Source organism: Solea senegalensis, unplaced genomic scaffold (assembly GCF_019176455.1).
Source record: "Solea senegalensis isolate Sse05_10M unplaced genomic scaffold, IFAPA_SoseM_1 scf7180000014020, whole genome shotgun sequence".
Taxonomy (NCBI): domain Eukaryota; kingdom Metazoa; phylum Chordata; class Actinopteri; order Pleuronectiformes; family Soleidae; genus Solea; species Solea senegalensis.
Window position 1 is genome coordinate 4,672 of NW_025320942.1, and position 18,529 is coordinate 23,200.

The 18,529-nt window shown below is 42.9% G+C and overlaps 1 long non-coding RNA gene across 1 annotated transcript; it reads right to left on the reverse strand.

Moving 5' to 3' along the window:
- Positions 1 to 14,534: 14,534 nt before the first annotated feature.
- LOC122760742 lies at positions 14,535 to 15,276 on the reverse strand. Its single transcript, XR_006358480.1, has 3 exons — positions 15,084 to 15,276; positions 14,645 to 14,939; positions 14,535 to 14,564 (listed from the first exon to the last, which is right to left on the reverse strand). It is a non-coding gene; the product is annotated as an uncharacterized LOC122760742 (long non-coding RNA).
- Between the last annotated feature and the right edge of the window lie 3,253 nt (positions 15,277 to 18,529).

Here is an 18,529-nt window from a genome sequence, read left to right on the forward strand (position 1 = left end):
CATAATATTTCTCTGTGCTGAGGAGAGAATGAGAGGGACAGAGCAAAATATAAGGCACTTTATAATCTCAACCTTCTCAGTCTGGCATCTTATTAAAGACAGAATGGCTTTGGATTGGACAGCAGTCCACAATCAGGAAGTGGGTTAATGCAAACTGTGGGAAAAAAAGCTAAGGGCCTAGACAAAGAAAGCAAAAACAAAGAGAAATACACAAACAAGTACAGTCTCATATGATTATGTACCTGTTATTATTTGTTTTTTGATGCAAAGATGCAACATACAGTTGTGTCTCTCGTGATTTCTGTTTGGTCCTTGTCAAAAGATGAAAGTAAAGACTCAACTAATGTCCTTTTCCTTTTTTAAGGTGTTTGGGTCTCTGTTTAGTATTTCTGACATATTTTCAAGTACTTCAAATTTGAAAGTATATATATGAAATTTGGCAGGGTGATCAGACCAAGAACTGGACAAAGATCAAGTGACCTATTGAGTGTAACTCCTTCTGAAGACTTGTACAGATCATCTGTGTAATCTTTAAACATTAAACATGAAAAGTTTCTAAAAGTTCCAAGCTACCTTACAGGGTGTGTCTGTGGAACAGCAGTGAATTTGCATGATCACTATGAAACGCACAACTTAGACTTCCTACATATCACAAGTGAAATTGTATCAAACATCTCTTGGTGACATATAATCCAATTCATGTATGAAGCACATAAAAAACAGCAGACCATAGTGCTGTACAATAGTCATTAAGTAATTGATGTAAGCAGAGGTAGAGCTACCTGTTCAGCATTTCTGCCTGAAGCACCTCTGACGGTGCTGTTTGGCTGGCTGCAGGGTTGTCAGCCAAGAGCCATCCTTCATAGATGTTTCGCTCCTTCAATCTAGGAACATCTCAGGGTGTTGGAGCAGTGAGAGGGACTGTAGAACCTGATAACGTAATAAATCCCTGATAATGTAATAAAAATGTGCACTTGAGTCCATTGAAAATGTAATAAAACCTGATAATGTAATAACTTCCTGACAATGTAATAAAGTGCATTTCCCAATAATGTAATACACTTTTTACCAAAAATGTAATAAAGTATTACATTAACGGGAGGTTATTACACATCAGGTTAGCCTTCATTTTGCAGGTCCTGATAATGTAATAATTCCACAAAATTGTAATAATTTAACAGCAGACCACCCGTTACTTGGGTTCAAGTGGTGATACTGTGTAAGCAACACAAGCTCGAGAGCTCTAGTGCCACCAGCAGGACAAAGTTGGACATGCATGTATGTACATTAACTTTTGACTTGTTCATCCGTTTTTCACAAACGATGTATCACTGGAACCCTTGGGCCAAGCGTTATGTGGCTATATTGTTATTAGCTATAGCTCAGTATTGTTGTTTTAAAATGCAAATGTTACGCACATCAAAACTTGTGTTCGATCAGATGATCGTATAATAAGCTGTAACAGGAGCATGTGAGCATCTGCTATTAACATGAATAATAAACCAACCGAATGTGCAGGGCCGCTGTTAAGCTTTTGGGGGCCCTAAGCATAATTGGTCATGGGTGCAGTGACTCTGCTGATGTGCTTATAATGTGTGAATGACACAGTTTTGTGTATGAAGTATTGATGCTTATGATTTAGCAACTCTCTGAGCACATCATCATCATTCAGATCAAAAAAAATAAATATTACAACTAAAAGTAGCCTCCTGACTAAAATGGACTATGCAACAATGACTTAGGGTTGTATTTACTGCAACTGCACTGCAAACTGTTATTTCACAAAGAAAAGAAACAACAACAACTAAAACAGATGATGGAAATATGACTACACTAGTGTAAGGACAAGAAATTACAACAGAATAAGTATGGTCTGGAGGAGAATAATGAAGCTTGGCAGTGGCACAGTGATGCTCTGGGGCTTCTTCACTTGGATTAAGGTTAGGGGACAGATGGATTCAATCAAGTATCAGGAAATCCCAGGAGAAAATGTCATGCTGTCTGTGAGGAAGCTGAAGCTTGGGCGTCATTGGATCTTCCAACCAGACAATAATCCCAATCATAGTCCACCAAGGCTTGATTTCAGAAGAAGTCCTGGAAGATACTAAAGTGGCCATCACTGTCGTCTGACTTGAACTCCATTGAAAGTCTCTGGTAGGATTTGAAAAAGGTGGTTGCAGCACGCAAACCAAAGAATATTAGTGAACTGGAGGCCATTGCCCATGAGGAATAGGTTAAGATTCCTCAGGAACGCTGCCAGAAGCTGGTGTCTTACACTATGTATTATGTTTGCAGCAGGTCATAACAGTAAAGGGAATTGAATGTGGCATTTTGTGTTGAACTTGAAGAAACCATTTGTAATATTAGTTGTGATAAGCTATTTAAATTGTTTTTGTTTGATGTGTCTATTGCAAACAGCTGTTAGTTTGTACATTTGCCAATAAACCTAATTTGTAGCGGAATTAATAATTTTGTCAGTGGAGTGCATATATATATACATATATATATATATATGCACTCCACCCACAAGACCATCTGACACTTCTCAAGATGTGTAGTGGTAGATTGAGTCATCTTTGAACTGGAAAGTTGTGGGTTCAATTCCCGGCTATGCTCGTCTACATGGGCAAGCAACTTAACCCCACTGTGCCAGCAGCGTGTGAATGGGTATGAAAGAGTGAGTGAATGGGTGAATAGCAAAACTGTAGTGTAAAGTAGCCAGAATGAATCAAGACTAGAAAAGCTCTATATAAATACTGACCATTTATCAATGTTGTTTAACAGGCAATTCAAATAGGTTTCATTACTTCACCCCACAGAGTTGGAGTGAAGTATTGTTTTTAGTGGCTCTGTCTGTCTGTCAGTTTGTCTGTCTATCTGTCTATGTTTCCACACTTGCCAATATGACCAACAGAGGCTTGTTGTGTGAATCAGGTCAAGTCTGCCATCTCTGACTGCCTTGTTACCTCTAATACATGTGAGTTAGTTGGAGTACTGATCTTCTTGTTGCAGTATTTCTGTCAACTCTATGTGATACAAAGTATTTCCCCATAAATTGGTCTTTGTTTATTCTGTGTAAGAGGCTTTCCTGTCACTGGTGAGAGCTGATACAAATATTCAGCAGCTATGATGAAGACTTTGCCAAAGGTGGAAATATCACTGCATTGTTTATTTTGTTGTAGTCTACCCAAGTTTATGATCTACCATGGAAATGACCAAGAACCAGTATTTCAATGTTATTTGGTCACACATATTGTAATCACTGGTTTTCTGTAAGCATCCTGTGAAGGTTCCATGTTATGTAAACCTTCTTGACATCCTTCAAATTTATTGCCCTATGTTTCGTCTTTTCCATGCTCCGACACACCAATTACATGTCTGTAAAGAAATGTCAATATCAAAACAACATTGACTAACAAACATGTTTTTTAAATGGTAAGTTACCCTTAAGCAACTGGAAGAAATCTACAAGTCCATTTGCTACTGATTCAATAATTTTGGGTTAATTTGTGTCATTTCATTTCTTTTCTTTCCCCATCAGGTGCTGTTTTGTATTCTTTTCAGGCTTCAGTAAAATAATGTAACTCTTTGGAGCAAACAGGCAGAACAATAAGCCAAAGCTGGAGGTCAAGATGGCAAATGACTCAACTGCATCTGTATAATTTCCCGGGGAGCTGATATAAGCAGGGATGAATGCTAGCCACACAGCACAGAAAATCAGCATGCTGAATGTGATGAACTTGGCCTCGTTGAAGTTTCCTGGCAACTTTCGAGCCAGAAAAGCCAATACAAAGCACAGACAGGCCTGTAATCCAATATATCCAAGAACACACCAGAAAGCCAGGCTAGAGCCCACACTACACTCCAGTATGATCTTTGAATGTTCATATTGTGTATTTCTGGATGGAAACGGGGGAGAATCAATGAGCCAGGCAGCACAGATAACCACCTGAACCAGAGTACAGCTGGAGATAATGGTCCTCTGCTGCTTAGGCCCCAGCCACTTCATGATGTTGTGCCCTGGCCTGGTGGCAGTGAATGCAGCCAGTACCACCAGGGTCTTCCCCAGGATGCAGGAAATACACAGTGAAAATGTGATGCTAAAGGCAGTGTGGCGCAGCATGCAGGACCAATATGTTGGCTTTCCAATGAAAAGCAGACAACACAGGAAACATAGAGTCAGCGCAAACAGTATAAAGAAACTGAGCTCAGAGTTATTCACACGGACGATGGCTGTGTGTCTGTAACAGAAGAAGACTCCACAGACAGCCAGAGTGAAGCAGGCGCCCACCACAGACATCACTGTCAGGGCTATTCCCAATGAATCAAAGGTCAAGTACTCCACTTTCTTGGAGATGCAGGCTGTTCTATCTTTGTTTGACCAGAAGTCCTCAGGACAAGTTGCACAATCTACTGAGTCTAAAGGGCAGAAAATTTCAGTATTGCATTACTTGTGTACTGTAATTGTAAGAATGTATTTGCTTTGACTTTTTATTGTTCAGCTCAAACTCACTTGTCTGATTGCTAATTTTACCACTGTCACATGGTACACAGTCAAAGCAGCAGATAGGCTCCCCACGACGGACAGCCTTCCGGGAGCCTGGAAGACAACTGGCACTGCATACAGACACTGGCACCTAGAGTGGAAAGACCATGTGCTGATATTACCTCAAAACCACTCGAAAATAAAGTATTTGTACACAGTGTTTTGAGTTGTATGTTGGTTATATATATTTGCTCTGCAGATGTCAATCTCGTTTACAGGTATGCCAGTAGTCAGCAAACAACCTTTTGATGGTCACATGGTTACAAGCTGTACACTGAGGACTGGGTTCATGCCCATAAGCTGTTCCATAACCTGTGGTTCTGTTAAATATATTTAGCTGTAGATGTATGAGAGCTCTTTCAGAAGCATTTAATGTCATGAAGAATGATTAATTCATTGTCTACCACTATATCTTGCACAAGAGGGTCACGGGGAGCCAGAGCCAATCCCAATCCATGAGGAAAACAACAGTGGATGGTAGGTCAACAAACACATCACAGGTGGGCTTTGAATCTCCATTGTGTATGAAAACAAATGACCCTGTATCAGTTCTGTCCACCTGACTTACCTCCATCTCAACCTACAGAACTTCAACAGTTGGCATCTGATGAAGGTAAAAACACAGTGTGAGCCGCTTGCCTCACTCTGATGTCCTGCCCACATTATCCTGTCCTCCTGGATCAACAGCTCCTCTCCAACAGCCTTGGTTCCATTAAACAAACCCACATTGACAAATTCAATGTTTCCTTCTTTGCCTCTCTGCCAGTTGATGATATCATAATAGGGTACAGAGTCACCCTTGGCATCAAAGTCCACCTCCTCATCACCAATCTGAAAGTTCACTTCCTGGAGGTAGTGTTGAAGCTTTAAAATTAGGAAATGCACAACATGAAACACTGAATTGCCCTAAACAAGGTTTTCAGTCTTCAGAGTTTTGAGGATTAAGGCCCCTACAAATCCACAGCCTAAATTTGTATAGCAGTAGAAATGTAACATAATGTTAAAGTGAACACATCACATGGAAATGAAAACATGTTGACCCACATTGCTACGTATATCAATGTCAATATTGATCAGAAATAATTGTAATCATCTTTTTGTTCATAAGTGAGAAGTCCAGTGCTGTGTTTACAATCGAACAATGAACAATTTAAAAATATTCATGAACATACCATTAAGATTCAAATATATTTTGATTTTTTAGAACACAGAAAATATGTCTGTCATATGTACAGTATGTTACCTAACTTTGGTAAATGTGCCCACCACGAGTTAACCAGCAACAAGTAAGCCCAGCGCAAATCGAGTAAACAAAGAAAAACGTGTTTTTTTAAAGTCAGAGATTTACGTTTTGTACAGAATATGCAAGTTGAAATTTCAAAGAAGCCACACAATGTTTCAAATCACAGTATTGGTGGTCTTCAAACCATGTCTTCAAACGATAGGGTACATCACAGCCACTGCACTTGGCTGTGATGTAACCTACTTACTTCCTGCTCCCTATGTGTGGTGGCTAGCATAGAAGTCGCTCCCCTCAGACGTCTTCAACTGAGTGCAGAGCTGAATGATTCAGACTTATCGACTTCACGGGGTTTTCAAGTGGGCACCCCACTTGACCAGTGTTTTGTCAACTAGCCCACTACACCTCAATGGGGCTTGACAGCAGAACCAGCATCCTGGAACTGTTCCCTCAGCCATTCAGGACTTCACCACTCAGCTCTGACCCCCGCCCCCTCTGCCAGCCTGGTTAGCCACTGCTCGCTCCTCTTTAACCATAGTCATCTGGATGCTGTCTCTGCTTTGATATTTTGATCACCAGGTTCTTGTGGGTTGCCCCTTTAACCCAAAGCATCCCCAATGCTCTCCAAAGTGACCCGGGAACCCCCTGCAACCCACCTCCACCGGTAGATTCCAGGCTCTCCAACCCCTGTGCTGGCTCTCAGAGATGATACTTCCCCAGCTTGCATACATGTGCCTCCTCAATCCTTTCCTCCCAGGGTACCGTCAGCTCTATTAGGGCTACCTGCCTCATGGCTTTGGACCAGAGCACAATATCTGGTCGCAGCCCAAATCTCCTTCTGCGCCATCCCTTTCCGGTCCTTTGCCCTCGCCTCCTTCCAGTGTGCTTGGGTGATGACTCCCAGGCCCAGCCTCCCCTGGGTAACTGTGCCCATGATGTCTCCATGTTGTAAGTGCTCCTGCACTTCCCTCAGAGCTCCACTGGCCTTTCACTTCCGCCCCGTCTTCACCACAATGTTAGCCTTCGCACAGTCTGATCATCACTGTTGCACAACATCATGGCCAACCGGACATTGACTGTCTTTAATTCCTCCACAACTGATGTAATTGGCAATTGCAGTTTGCTCCGGGAGCTGTATAGCCCTATAGAGCAAAAGCTTTTGGGGACAGACAGCCACCTCCTGAGGAAGTTATTGATTTTCCTTTCCAAAGCCTCCACTGTTGTCAAGGTGGCCTTGTACACAAGCAGTGGCCACAGGAGCTGACGACACTGCAGTGATAGGATGCATCACTGCGGTGGACGAAGCGGCCTACAGGACGGAGGTGGACAGTCTGGTTTCTTGGTGCGAGGACAACAACCTCACCCTAAACACAGACAAGACGAAGGAGATGATAGTGGACATGAGGAAGGAGAGGAGACCTCACCAACCACTGTTTATCCGGGATCTTGAAGTGGAGCGGGTGAGCAGCTTTAAGTACCTCGGGGTCCACATCACTGAGGACTTCACATGGACCACCAACACAACACAGCTGCTCAAGAAAGCACAGCAACGGTTGTATTTTCTGAGGAGGCTGAGGAAGTTTGGCATGTCGACAAAGATCCTCAGCAACTTCTACAGCTGTGTCGTGGAGAGCAGTCTGACCAACTGCATCAGTGCGTGGTACGGCAGCACTACAGCCATGGACTGCAAACGCCTGCAGAGAGTGGTAAAGACAGCTGAGAGGATCACCAGGTCCCCACTGCCCTCACTGCACAGCATCTACCACCGCAGAGTCCACAGGAGAGCTGCCACCATCATCAAAGACAGCACCCACCCACAACATGGACTGTTTACACTCCTGCCCTCAGGACGGAGGTACAGGAGTGCCAAATGCAGGACAACCCGTCTAAAGAACTCTTTTTACCCCACTGCCATCAGAATCCTCAACAGCTGAACGGGACTACAATAATCCTGTCACCTGGTTACACTGTCACTTTAATCTGTTACCGTCACTTTAAAACCTGAAACATGTCACTTTAAATCTGTTAAATTGCACAACCAGTGTTCACTTTATGTACAGTTCTTATTTCTTGTTTATATGCATATGTTTACACTTATTTTATGCATATATGTTATGTTAGTTTTTTTGTAATATTCTTATTCCTTGTATATATGCATATGTTTACACTTATTTTATGCATATATGTTATTTTAGTTTCTTTGTAATATTTATATTTTTCTTATGTATATTTATACTTTTTTTTACAAAAGCATCTCTTTTCTACTTTATGCTGGTGTTTTTGAGTGGACAGCAAAGTAAGAATTTCATTGTACAGGGAAACGTGTTTCTTTACTGTGCATATGACAATAAACACTTTGAATCTTGAATGTTGGTAGCCCCATACCTTGAACTTGCCGGGCAGGCCACTCCTCTCCAGGGCTTTCAGCCATTCTTCTGCTTGGTTGAGCATCTCCTTCACGTTTGCGCTATCAGTCAGGTCGGCTCTGTACCACCTTCCTAAGCTTTTTACCGTGACTGGGACCTGTTGGATGCCACTTGACAGCACATCTGTTCAGAATGTTATGTAGCTAGATTGTTATTAGCTAGCTCAGTATTGTGGTTTAAAAATGCAAATGTTACGAACATCGAAATGTGTTCTATTATAAGCTGTAACAGGAGCATGTGAGTATCTGCTATTAATATGAATAACAAACCAACCTGATGTTATTGAATAATGTGTGAATGACACAGCTTTGTGTATGAAGTATTGGCTATGATGCTAATTATTTAGGGACTAGATGAGAGTTAGCACATCGTCATCATTCACCTCATTCAGCAACCGACTGATCCATCCACAACATAGAGCCACTTATACTTATTTTATTTCATTTGATATTAGAAAAATGTATCTTTCTTTGATCTTTCTAACTCTTAAAGGCGACATAGAATGCTTGTATCACACATATATGTTAGTTATGGAGGTCTACTTACATATATTAACTTGTTTTCATGATTAAAAACCTCCTAATCACTGCAAACGAGCCGATCAAAATATCTCCTCACTGACGCTCTCGTCAGCTGCGCTGTTTCAGACCAAAACCACACCCCCAGAATGTGGACTGTGTTGTGATTGGCCAGCCAACGAGAGCTATCCTACTGTCCTGTGATTGGCCAGGTACCTGGAAGTGACGCAATAGATAGGCTAGCTCTCAGATACACAGCTCCCCCTCTGGCACGGTGGATGCTCTGCATCTCAGCAGCTACAACGAGAGTAGTTCTTCTTCTTCTGCGGTTGAATATACGCAACTGGATGTGCCCGGACTAGTGCCGCACCAGGAGGTGCTACGGTGGTGAGAGGAGTGGTGAGGATTTCTGATGACGACATCAAATTAAGGAAGTGCCGATCCGCTTCGCAGAGCCCAGGAAAACAATACAACACTATTTTCTCAGCAGTGGCTGAACTGTTTGTTCTGAAACTTTAGGGTTTCATAAACAAGGTAATGACGCAGATACACACACACACAAACGCAGCGTTAATTGGAGCTTCCGGTCTATGTCGCCTTTAAGTATATTACCTTTCTTCTGATACGCACTAAACCAGGCCAGTTAGAGACAAGGACCTGGAGCCATGTCAGCTCTACAGGGCTGCTTTGAATGCACAGTTTGGGACATATTCAAGGAAGCAGCCACCTACAACGGTTCAACGGTTCAACTTACCTAGATCACATCAACTGTGACTAGCTACATCAGCAAGTGCATAGAGGATGTCACCACTCCTAAGACCATCACCATATGCCCCAATCAGAAACCATGATTGGGGCTGCAGAGGTGAGGATGCTGCTGAAAGCCATGCTTATAGGTCGGGGAATGAAGCATCTATGAGAAAAGAAAGAGCTGAGTTGTTCTGCGCCATAACAACCCCAAACGCACTCACGCTCAGAAAGTCCACAACCACTTCACTGACACCAACGACATGCGGTGCCTATGGCAGGGCATACAAGTTGTCACATACTGCAGGCCTGCTCCACCCTCCTGTGATGGTGAAGGCTCCCTTCCTGAGGCACTGAACCAGTTCTACGCTAGGTTTGAGGAGAAGAATGACACAGTCCTCATGACCTGGTACCCTGCCTGTCTAACCATGGAGTGAGGAAGGCTCTGCTCAGAGTCAACCCACAGAAAGCTGCTGGACCAGACCGATGCCATCACCACTGCCATCCACCTGGCCCTCCCACATTGGGACAGAAAGGACACCTACATCAGAATGTAGGTGTTTGTCGACTTTAGTTCAGCATTTAACACCATAATCCCCTAGCAGCTGTTAAGGAAACTGACTGAGCTCAGCTTAAACACCACCCTCTGCAACTGGATCCTAGACTTCCTGGTAGGATGACCCCAGGCAGTCAGGATAGGGGACAGGAAACTCCAGCACAACTGTGCTGAACACTGGAGCCTGTCAAGGCTGCATGCTCAGCTGTTCACACTCCTTATCCATGACTGTGAGAAAATGCACAGCTCAAACCAAGTCATCTAGTTTGCGGACGATACGACCATGGTGGGTTTGATCAGCCGCGACAACAAGGCCCTGTACAGGATGTGGCACAGCTCTGCGACTGGTGCAGCAACAACAACCTGTCCCTGAACATGGACAAAGCAAAAGAACTGGTCATTGACTTCAGATGGTCTCCACGCACAAACACTCCACTGTGCATCAACAACCTTCCCATAGAGACTGTCCAGAGTAGAAAGTTTCTGATCATACACATCACGGACAATCTCACATGGACCACACACATCACTAAGAAAGCCCACCAGCATCTGTACTTTCTGTGACCACTAGGACTGTGAGGAGATCTCACGGTCACCGATGAAGCTTTGCAGGGCTGCTTCAAACTAACAGACTGGGAGTTGCTCTGTGATTCGCATGGAGAGGACCTTGATGATCTCATGGACTGCATAACCGGGTACACCAACTTTTGTGTGGACAGTGTTGTTCCTACAGTGACTGTACACTGTTTGCCCAACAACGAATGGTGGGTCACCAGAGACATCAAGGTCTGCTGAATGAGAAGAAGAGGGCCTTCAAAAATGGGGACAGGGAGCAGATGAGGCATGTTCAGAGGGAGCTTAAGGAGAGGATCCAACAGGGTAAAGACAGCTACAGGAGGAAGCTGGAGCACAAACTCCATGAAGAAGGTGTGTCACATCACCTCCAATGACTACAGACTGCTGGCACTGACGTCCCACCTGATGAAGTCCCTGGAGTAGCTGGTCCTGTCACATCTTCAGCCCCTGGTCAGCTCATCGCTGTACCCTCTTCAGTTTGCCTACCAGCTGAAACTAAGAATGGAGGGCGCCATCATCTTCCTGCTCCACTGTACTTGCGCCCGCCTGGACACACCGGGAAGTACTGTGAGAATCATGATCTTTGACTTCTCCAGTGCGTTTAATAACATCCCACTGGGGAGTAAGCTGATGGCCATGCAGGTGGACTCTCCCCTGGTTTCATGGATTACTATTATACTATACTATATACTATGTAGTATAAGATTATTTGATGGGTCGACCACAGTATGTCAGACTGTAGGATGGTGTGTCTGGGGCAGCAGGCTGAGGGCAGCAGACGCCAAAAAGATCATCAGGAAGGCTGGCTCCGTCCTGGGGGTCCAACTGGACTCTTTGTTGGTGGTGTCTACAGTAGTATAGTATAATAGTATTCATTATATAGTGTAATAATTTGATATTTTTAGTAGAGTTAGTAGGTTAGTAATTGTGTTTATTTTGTGTTTGTATGCTACTAAATTTACACCAAAACAATACAATTTACTGCTTTTTTAGATAAAAGAGATCAAATTAAATTAAAATTAATTCAAATTTGGCCCGACCCTCAACAATATTTTTTGTTTCTCATGTGGCTCCTTGGGGAAAATAATTGGCCACCCCAGTGTTAGACATTGATGGAAATCTGTAAATAAATCAAAATGCCCCTTAGCCTACTTGTTCCTGTTTTTTCCATGGCTGGGCACAAATAGGAGATAGTTATCATGATCTGAATCCCACCTACAATACTTGCAAGGCCCACCATTGGGCTTTGACCCACTGTGTGTAATGGTAAAGAAATGCTGGATTATACAGTACCTGCCAAGGGTGTATGTTGTTGCTCTGAGCACATGAGTTGTTCTGGAAAGGCCCCCTCCCTGGCTGACAGAGAAGGAGCTTGTGCAGGGAATGAGCAATGGCATATACAGCCTTATAGACATTATAGGTGATACTAGGGCTGGATGTATTCATGTAGGCTGAGTGCTGTTCCAGCAGAGACTCCTGCCCTGAGCAAGGCGGCATCTGGGTGACCGAGGATGGAAGAGGACTGCAACCATACAGAGACTCCCACAGCTCGTGCACCAGCACATTGTCAGGATATCTCTTTGGGTTTACTGTCTGCAGGAAGTCACCCAGTGTGGGGATATGACCTTTTCTGATGCCAAACCCAATGGTTCCTCCCATGTAAGGGTAATACTCTTTCCCTGAAAGGACTGATGACATGACCAAGGCTTCACTCGCCACCCACTGGATTCCAGTGATGTTCTGAGTCATGTAGTCTCTCATGAAAGGTGTCATCAACAAATCGCCTAAAAATACCACCACCACTTTTGCAGTAGAGCTACGCATCACCTTTACAGAGGGTCAGAAAATATAGATGATAGGGTTTTACAAGAAGACAAAAACAAAACTCAGTGACATTAAGAAATACCCAGATGTACACAATGAAAAATAACTAGTATGTCTATAGATCTTAGTATAATTTGATATTTCAAACCTCAACAGCAGAAGAATTTCAGTAACTCCATCTGCCACTGGTACTTTATTACTTTTGAATATCAATATGAGTTGTTTAGTCAGGTTTTATTTGGTGTACTTTTTCCTTGTGTATTTTTGATTAGGTCTTTTTTGCCAAAGTCAGGTCATGTTTTTGTTTACATGATTCATCATTTCCTGGTGTAATTTAGTACTAACATTGCCTCTTGACCTCACACATTTTTCTGCTCTGCCCCAATAGTTCCACCTGTGACATTATTCATCTTCCTCGTGTCATGAGCTCTTCATTTTCTGGACATTGTCTCATGTTTTACAATTCTGATCCCTTTGTGGATTTTTTGATTGAAAGCACATTTACTCACCTATGTGGACTTAGTTAAGTGATGTTCTAAGGAAAGGTTTATTGATACATGGTTACAGAGTTACAATTCACGTCATGACTCTTTCTGGATCTAATATGGGCCTGATGAGATAAATGGATGAAAGTGAGAAAAAGATACAGTTTTCTTCTAGAGTGTCTAAATATAATGACCACAGTAGGTCCACGAATAGGAGCTGTAATGGGTCTATCTGTTAATATGTGTTAGCAGCACAAATGTGTCTTTAACAGAAACTCATTAACACTATACAAATATACACATTTATAGCATCAAATCACCACTCTACCCACCCCTTAGAGTTCCAGAGGCAGTTATTATTTTATCTTGTGATAAGAACACATTAACGGGACAATGGTGGATCAGTGTTAGAGTGAATTGTCTTTCAACTGAAAGGTTGAGGAGTTGATTACTGGCTCCATGAGTCTACATGCTGATGTTTCTTTGGGCAAGACACTTAACCTCACATTACTGTGCCAGCAGTGTGTGAATGGGTTTGAAAGAAGTGTGATAAAAAATGTGCTCCACATACATGCAATATATAGATGTTTGATTTTATGTGAATTGGTGAATGACAAAAACTGTAGTGTAAAGCAGCTTTGAGTGGTCATCAACACCAGAAAGGCTCTCTATAAATACAGACTACTTAACATTTAAAGGTAGAAGTCAACAGTGCCTACAGTGTTTTCATACCTTCATGATCCTTAGTCCCATCTGGCGAGTGTAGAGCAGAGGAATAATTTCTTGGTACGCTACACATACTTTGGTGTCCTGTAATTCTCTCAATAAACCTTTTGCAGCAAAGCGGCCATAATCATGGTCTCCTCGCAGCAGCCCCACCCAAGTCCAGTTAAGGTGAACCAGCAGCTGTGCAATGGCTTTCACCTGGGCTCAACAGAAAAAGAAAATCAACTCACTCAGATTCATATCACAGACATTAAAAACGTTCATAATTGAAAAGCAATATCTTCATAAATGATTTGGTGTTGTGCCCTGTTATAACATGTTTGTATTCTGTAAATGATAAAGCATGGAAGTTTGGCAAAACAAAGAAATATTGATGTGTTATTGAATAGGGACACAACATATAAGCATTGTTCCATCTTAATAAAATGTAAGCAGTGCTGTATATGTAAGACTCTCAAACAAGCATAACAACATCAGACATCAACAAGCATAGGATTATACAAAACAACAAAAAATAAATAAAAAATAAGGATTATAACAAAGGATTATCAACCGCAATTATTATAATGACCAAACCTGAAATTAACATGAACATAATATAAGAAAGAGGAAAACTTATATGCTTTCTCTCTCTCTCTCTCTCTCTCTCTCTCTAAGCTATATATACTTATATTTAAATCCATTTCTTAGTGTTTGAAGATTTGCCTCTTTTTTATTCATAGTTTAAATTTGACAGTTTAAAGCTTTAAAGGTAGTTGTAATAATTATTTCTGATGACGGAGTAGTAGAGCTTTGACTGAAAACAGTAACTGACCACATGTTTTACATTTTACCTGGTAGTCATCACTAGGAATTACTCTGAAGAAGGTTGGATATTTTTGTCTGTCTGACAAACATGCACATGAAGAAGCGTAGCTGATCTGTGTAAAAGTAGAGTGCAGTGTTACTGAGAAAAGAACATTTTTGTGTTGACTGACATAAATAACAGTCACCATGTTACCATGGGGATCCTGAATGTTTGCAGGATTCTTGACACAACAATAGACTCAGCGGATCCAGAAGCCCCAATCACAGCAAGGATTGATGAGGCATTTGTGCACATAGAAGAGTTTCCCTCACTCACTCCATTCAGCATTGATAAAACAGCTCTCTGTCCTGTCAGTGGATGTGCACATGAATCAAAGATTCTGTAGCCCAGTGTGTGATTCGGCAACAGCACTGGATTCTGGTTTATCTCCTCCACTGCCAGTCTCATAGTCTGAGCCCACCGGAAAACTCTGGGATTAAATTTGTGGCTGATACAGATGAATGTAGTGTGTTAATTTAAAAACTCTAATGATTATAAACACATTCAGTCCATTTTATATTTATAAGAATGCAAAATTAGATAATTCACAGGAAAAAATAAGTCAAATCCTCCCACTGTCTATGAAACTCACGCATTGCAATTTATCGGTGGTGGTCTGTAGGTGCCGTTGAGGTCTCGCAATTTCAGACTAAAATGAATGGGGAAAATCCCACCGATGACATAGTTACCCTGGACCACAAAGTCTGGCTGGAAGCGGTTTAGAAGAGTGCACTTTGAGGCTGCTGGTGAAGCTGCAGTGGTGATGCTGGAAAGTGAGCTATCAGTTAAAGTGAGGACACTGACAGCAAAGTAAAGCAAAGAAAATAAAGCAAGTGAAGTCATAATGTTTATCTGTGCTGAGGGGAGAATGAGAGGGACAGACCAAAAGATAAGGCACTTTATAATGTAGTATTACACCTTCGCAGTCTGGCATCTTATTAATGACAGAGTGGCTTTGGATTGGACAGTCATCAACAATCAGGAACTAAAGTGGGTTCATGCAAAGTATGGGGAAAAAGCTAAGGCCCTAACCAAAGAAAAAACAAAGAGAAATACACAGACAAATACAGTCTCATATAATTATGACCTGTTATTGTTTATTTTTTGATGTAAAGAGGCAACAGACAGTTGCCTTTTTACATCAAATCATGATTTCTCATGATTTCTGTTTGATCACTGTCAAAAAGATGAAAGTAAAGACTCAAGTATATTTGTAATTTTGTGCTAATATGATTCCATGGTGTGCTGCACAAACTGAAGTGTCACTACAATGGCAAATGGTACAAGGTTTCATTTACAGTACATGCATGAAACTTGGCAGGGTGATCAGACCAAGAACTAGACAAAGATCAAGTGACCTCCTGAGTTTAACTCCTTCTAAAGACTTGTACGAACATCTTGTCAGACCTGAGACTCCACTCTAGCTCTGCCACCAGATGGAGACATTCTGCGCATCCAAGACTCAACCAAGTTGCAATTAAGACAGAATGAATTCACCTGCTGCCCATGTGACACTAGGAGGAGCATTTAAGCAGAGTAGAGACTCTCCCTCTGTGCTCAGACATGATCAACTGTTGGCGTGGACCTACCTCCTGTGTTGGGGACCTCACTCTCTGGGAGATTCTATTTGGAACTAACCTCCTGTGGATTACTTGTTTTGTTACCTGTTTTGGGAACTTTTGGAACTCCTTTGGTTGAGATAGTGACTCTTTAAGTTTTTGTTTGTTGAATGCTCAAACACTTTTGGTTGAGACACTGACTTGTCAAGCCTTGCTTGCTTATGTTCAAACTCTTTTAGTTGAGAATTTAAGTTGACGTTTGTTCAGAGTGCACAATAAACTGTGGAACTTTCACAAAATCCTCTCAGAGCAGGATGCGTGAGGGGAGGTGTCTGTATTGTGGGACTACAGGCCATCTGCGCCTTCAGTGTCCAAGACTGCAGGGAAAAGGCAGCCCTCACCAGAGAAAAGGGGAGTCCTGGTGAGTGGAGCAATCACCTCCCCTACTCACACTCCAAGGCTGGTAATGGCTGTTTCTCTGAGTTGGAGGGAGAAACAAGAACATAAGGTGAGACTTTGAGCTTTAATTGACTCTGGGGCTGCAGAGAACTTTTTAGACATTACATTAGACACAAAATGTTCTCAAAACTGGATCTAAGAAATGCCTATAATTTGATTCGCATACGTAAGGAGGATGAATGGAAAACGGCGTTCAACACCCCAAACGGAAATTACGAATACCTGGTTATGCCATTCGGACTATCTAACAGCCCAGCCGTTTTCCAAGCTCTGATCAATGATGTTTTGTGAGACATGCTAAATAATTTTGTGTTTGTTTACTTGGATGATATCCTAATTTTTTCCGAGTCCCCACAGATTCATGTTCAACATGTCAGACTACTCTGGAACAATCTGTATGTCAAATTGGAGAAGAGTGAGTTTCACACCATTAATACTTCCTTCTTAGGATACTGTGTTGATCCTGACGGAATCGCAATGGACCCGGGTAAAGTGTGGGCTATCACTGAGTGTCCTGCCCCTACTAATCTGTTTTTTTTTAAAGTATATTTTTTTGGGCTTTTAATACCTTTAATCAATAGTCAAGTGCAGAGAGACAGGAAATGGAGAGGCAGAGAGAGTCATGCAGGAAAGGACCGTCCGGTGCGGGATTCGAACCGGGGTCGCCTGCAGCGAGGACTATAGCCTCAACAGGGGACGGCAGCTCTACCAAGTGAGCCAACGCTGCCCCGTGTTTGCTAACTTCTACAGAAGATTTATTCGTGGTTTTAGTGCAGTGGCAGCCCCTATCACTGAACTCACTAGAGGGAGCCCGTCTAAGATTAACTGGACCCCGGCAGCGCAGAAGGCCTTTGAGAAACTAAAACATACTGCTCCCATACTGATTCACCTTAACCCAGACATGTCCTTCATCATAGAAGTAGACGCCTCAGAGGTAGGGGCGGGGGCTATACTCTCCCAGAGGTCCGATGAGGACGGTAAGGTACACCCTTGCGCCTTTTTCTCGTGACGATTCTCTGGAGCAGAACAGAATTACGATGTTGGCAACTGAGAGCTCTTGGCCATCAAACTGGCACTAGAAGAGTGGAGACAGTGGTTAGAGGGGGCCACACACCCATTCATGGTCTGGACGGACCACAAGAACTTGGAATACATCAAGGAAGCTAAGCGATTGAACCCCCGCCAAGCTAGATGGTCCTTGTTTTTTACCAGATTCCACTTCACACTGTCTTATCGCCCAGGTTCTAAGAACACCAAGGCAGATGCCATGTCGCGGCAGTTTGATCCTTCGGAGGACAGTAGTGATCCAGAACCCATCCTTCCCCCAGCTCACATTGTGGCCCCTGTCCGCATCGCCATTGAAGAAAAGGTATGCCAAGCACTTGACTCAGAACCTGTGCCAGAAAACACTCCAGAGGGTCGCTTGTATGTCCCTAATAACATGCGATCTGAGGTCTTACAGTGGGGACATGGGTCTAGACTGGTGGGCCACCCTGGAGCTGACCGGACATCAGAGTTCTTCCAGAGACGTTTTTGGTGGCCAAAAATCTCCTCTGATGTCAAGGAGTTTGTGGCTGCCTGTCAGACCGGTTCTAGTCAGAAGTCGTCCACTCAGTGACCTGCTGGGCTGCTACACCCACTCCCCATCCCTCACTGCCATGGTCCCACAAATTCATGGATTTCATTACAGGCCTACCAGAATCCCAAGGGAACACTGTGATTCTGGTTATTGTGGATCGCTTTTCGAAGGCTGCACACTTCATTCCCTTGCCCAAACTACTGAAGGCTAAGGAGACTGCAGACCGGGTTGTGCAGGAGGTGGTATGGTACCATGGGGTGCCATCGGACATTGTGTCAGACCGAGGGCCACAATTTTCGGCACGTTTCTGGAAGGCATTTTGGGCCTGTTTTAACACCTCAATTAGTCTCTCCTCAGGCTATCACCCAGAGTCCAATGGCCAGACAGAGAGGATCAACCAGGAGTTGGAGAAATACCTGAGGTGCATGACTGCCCAAAACC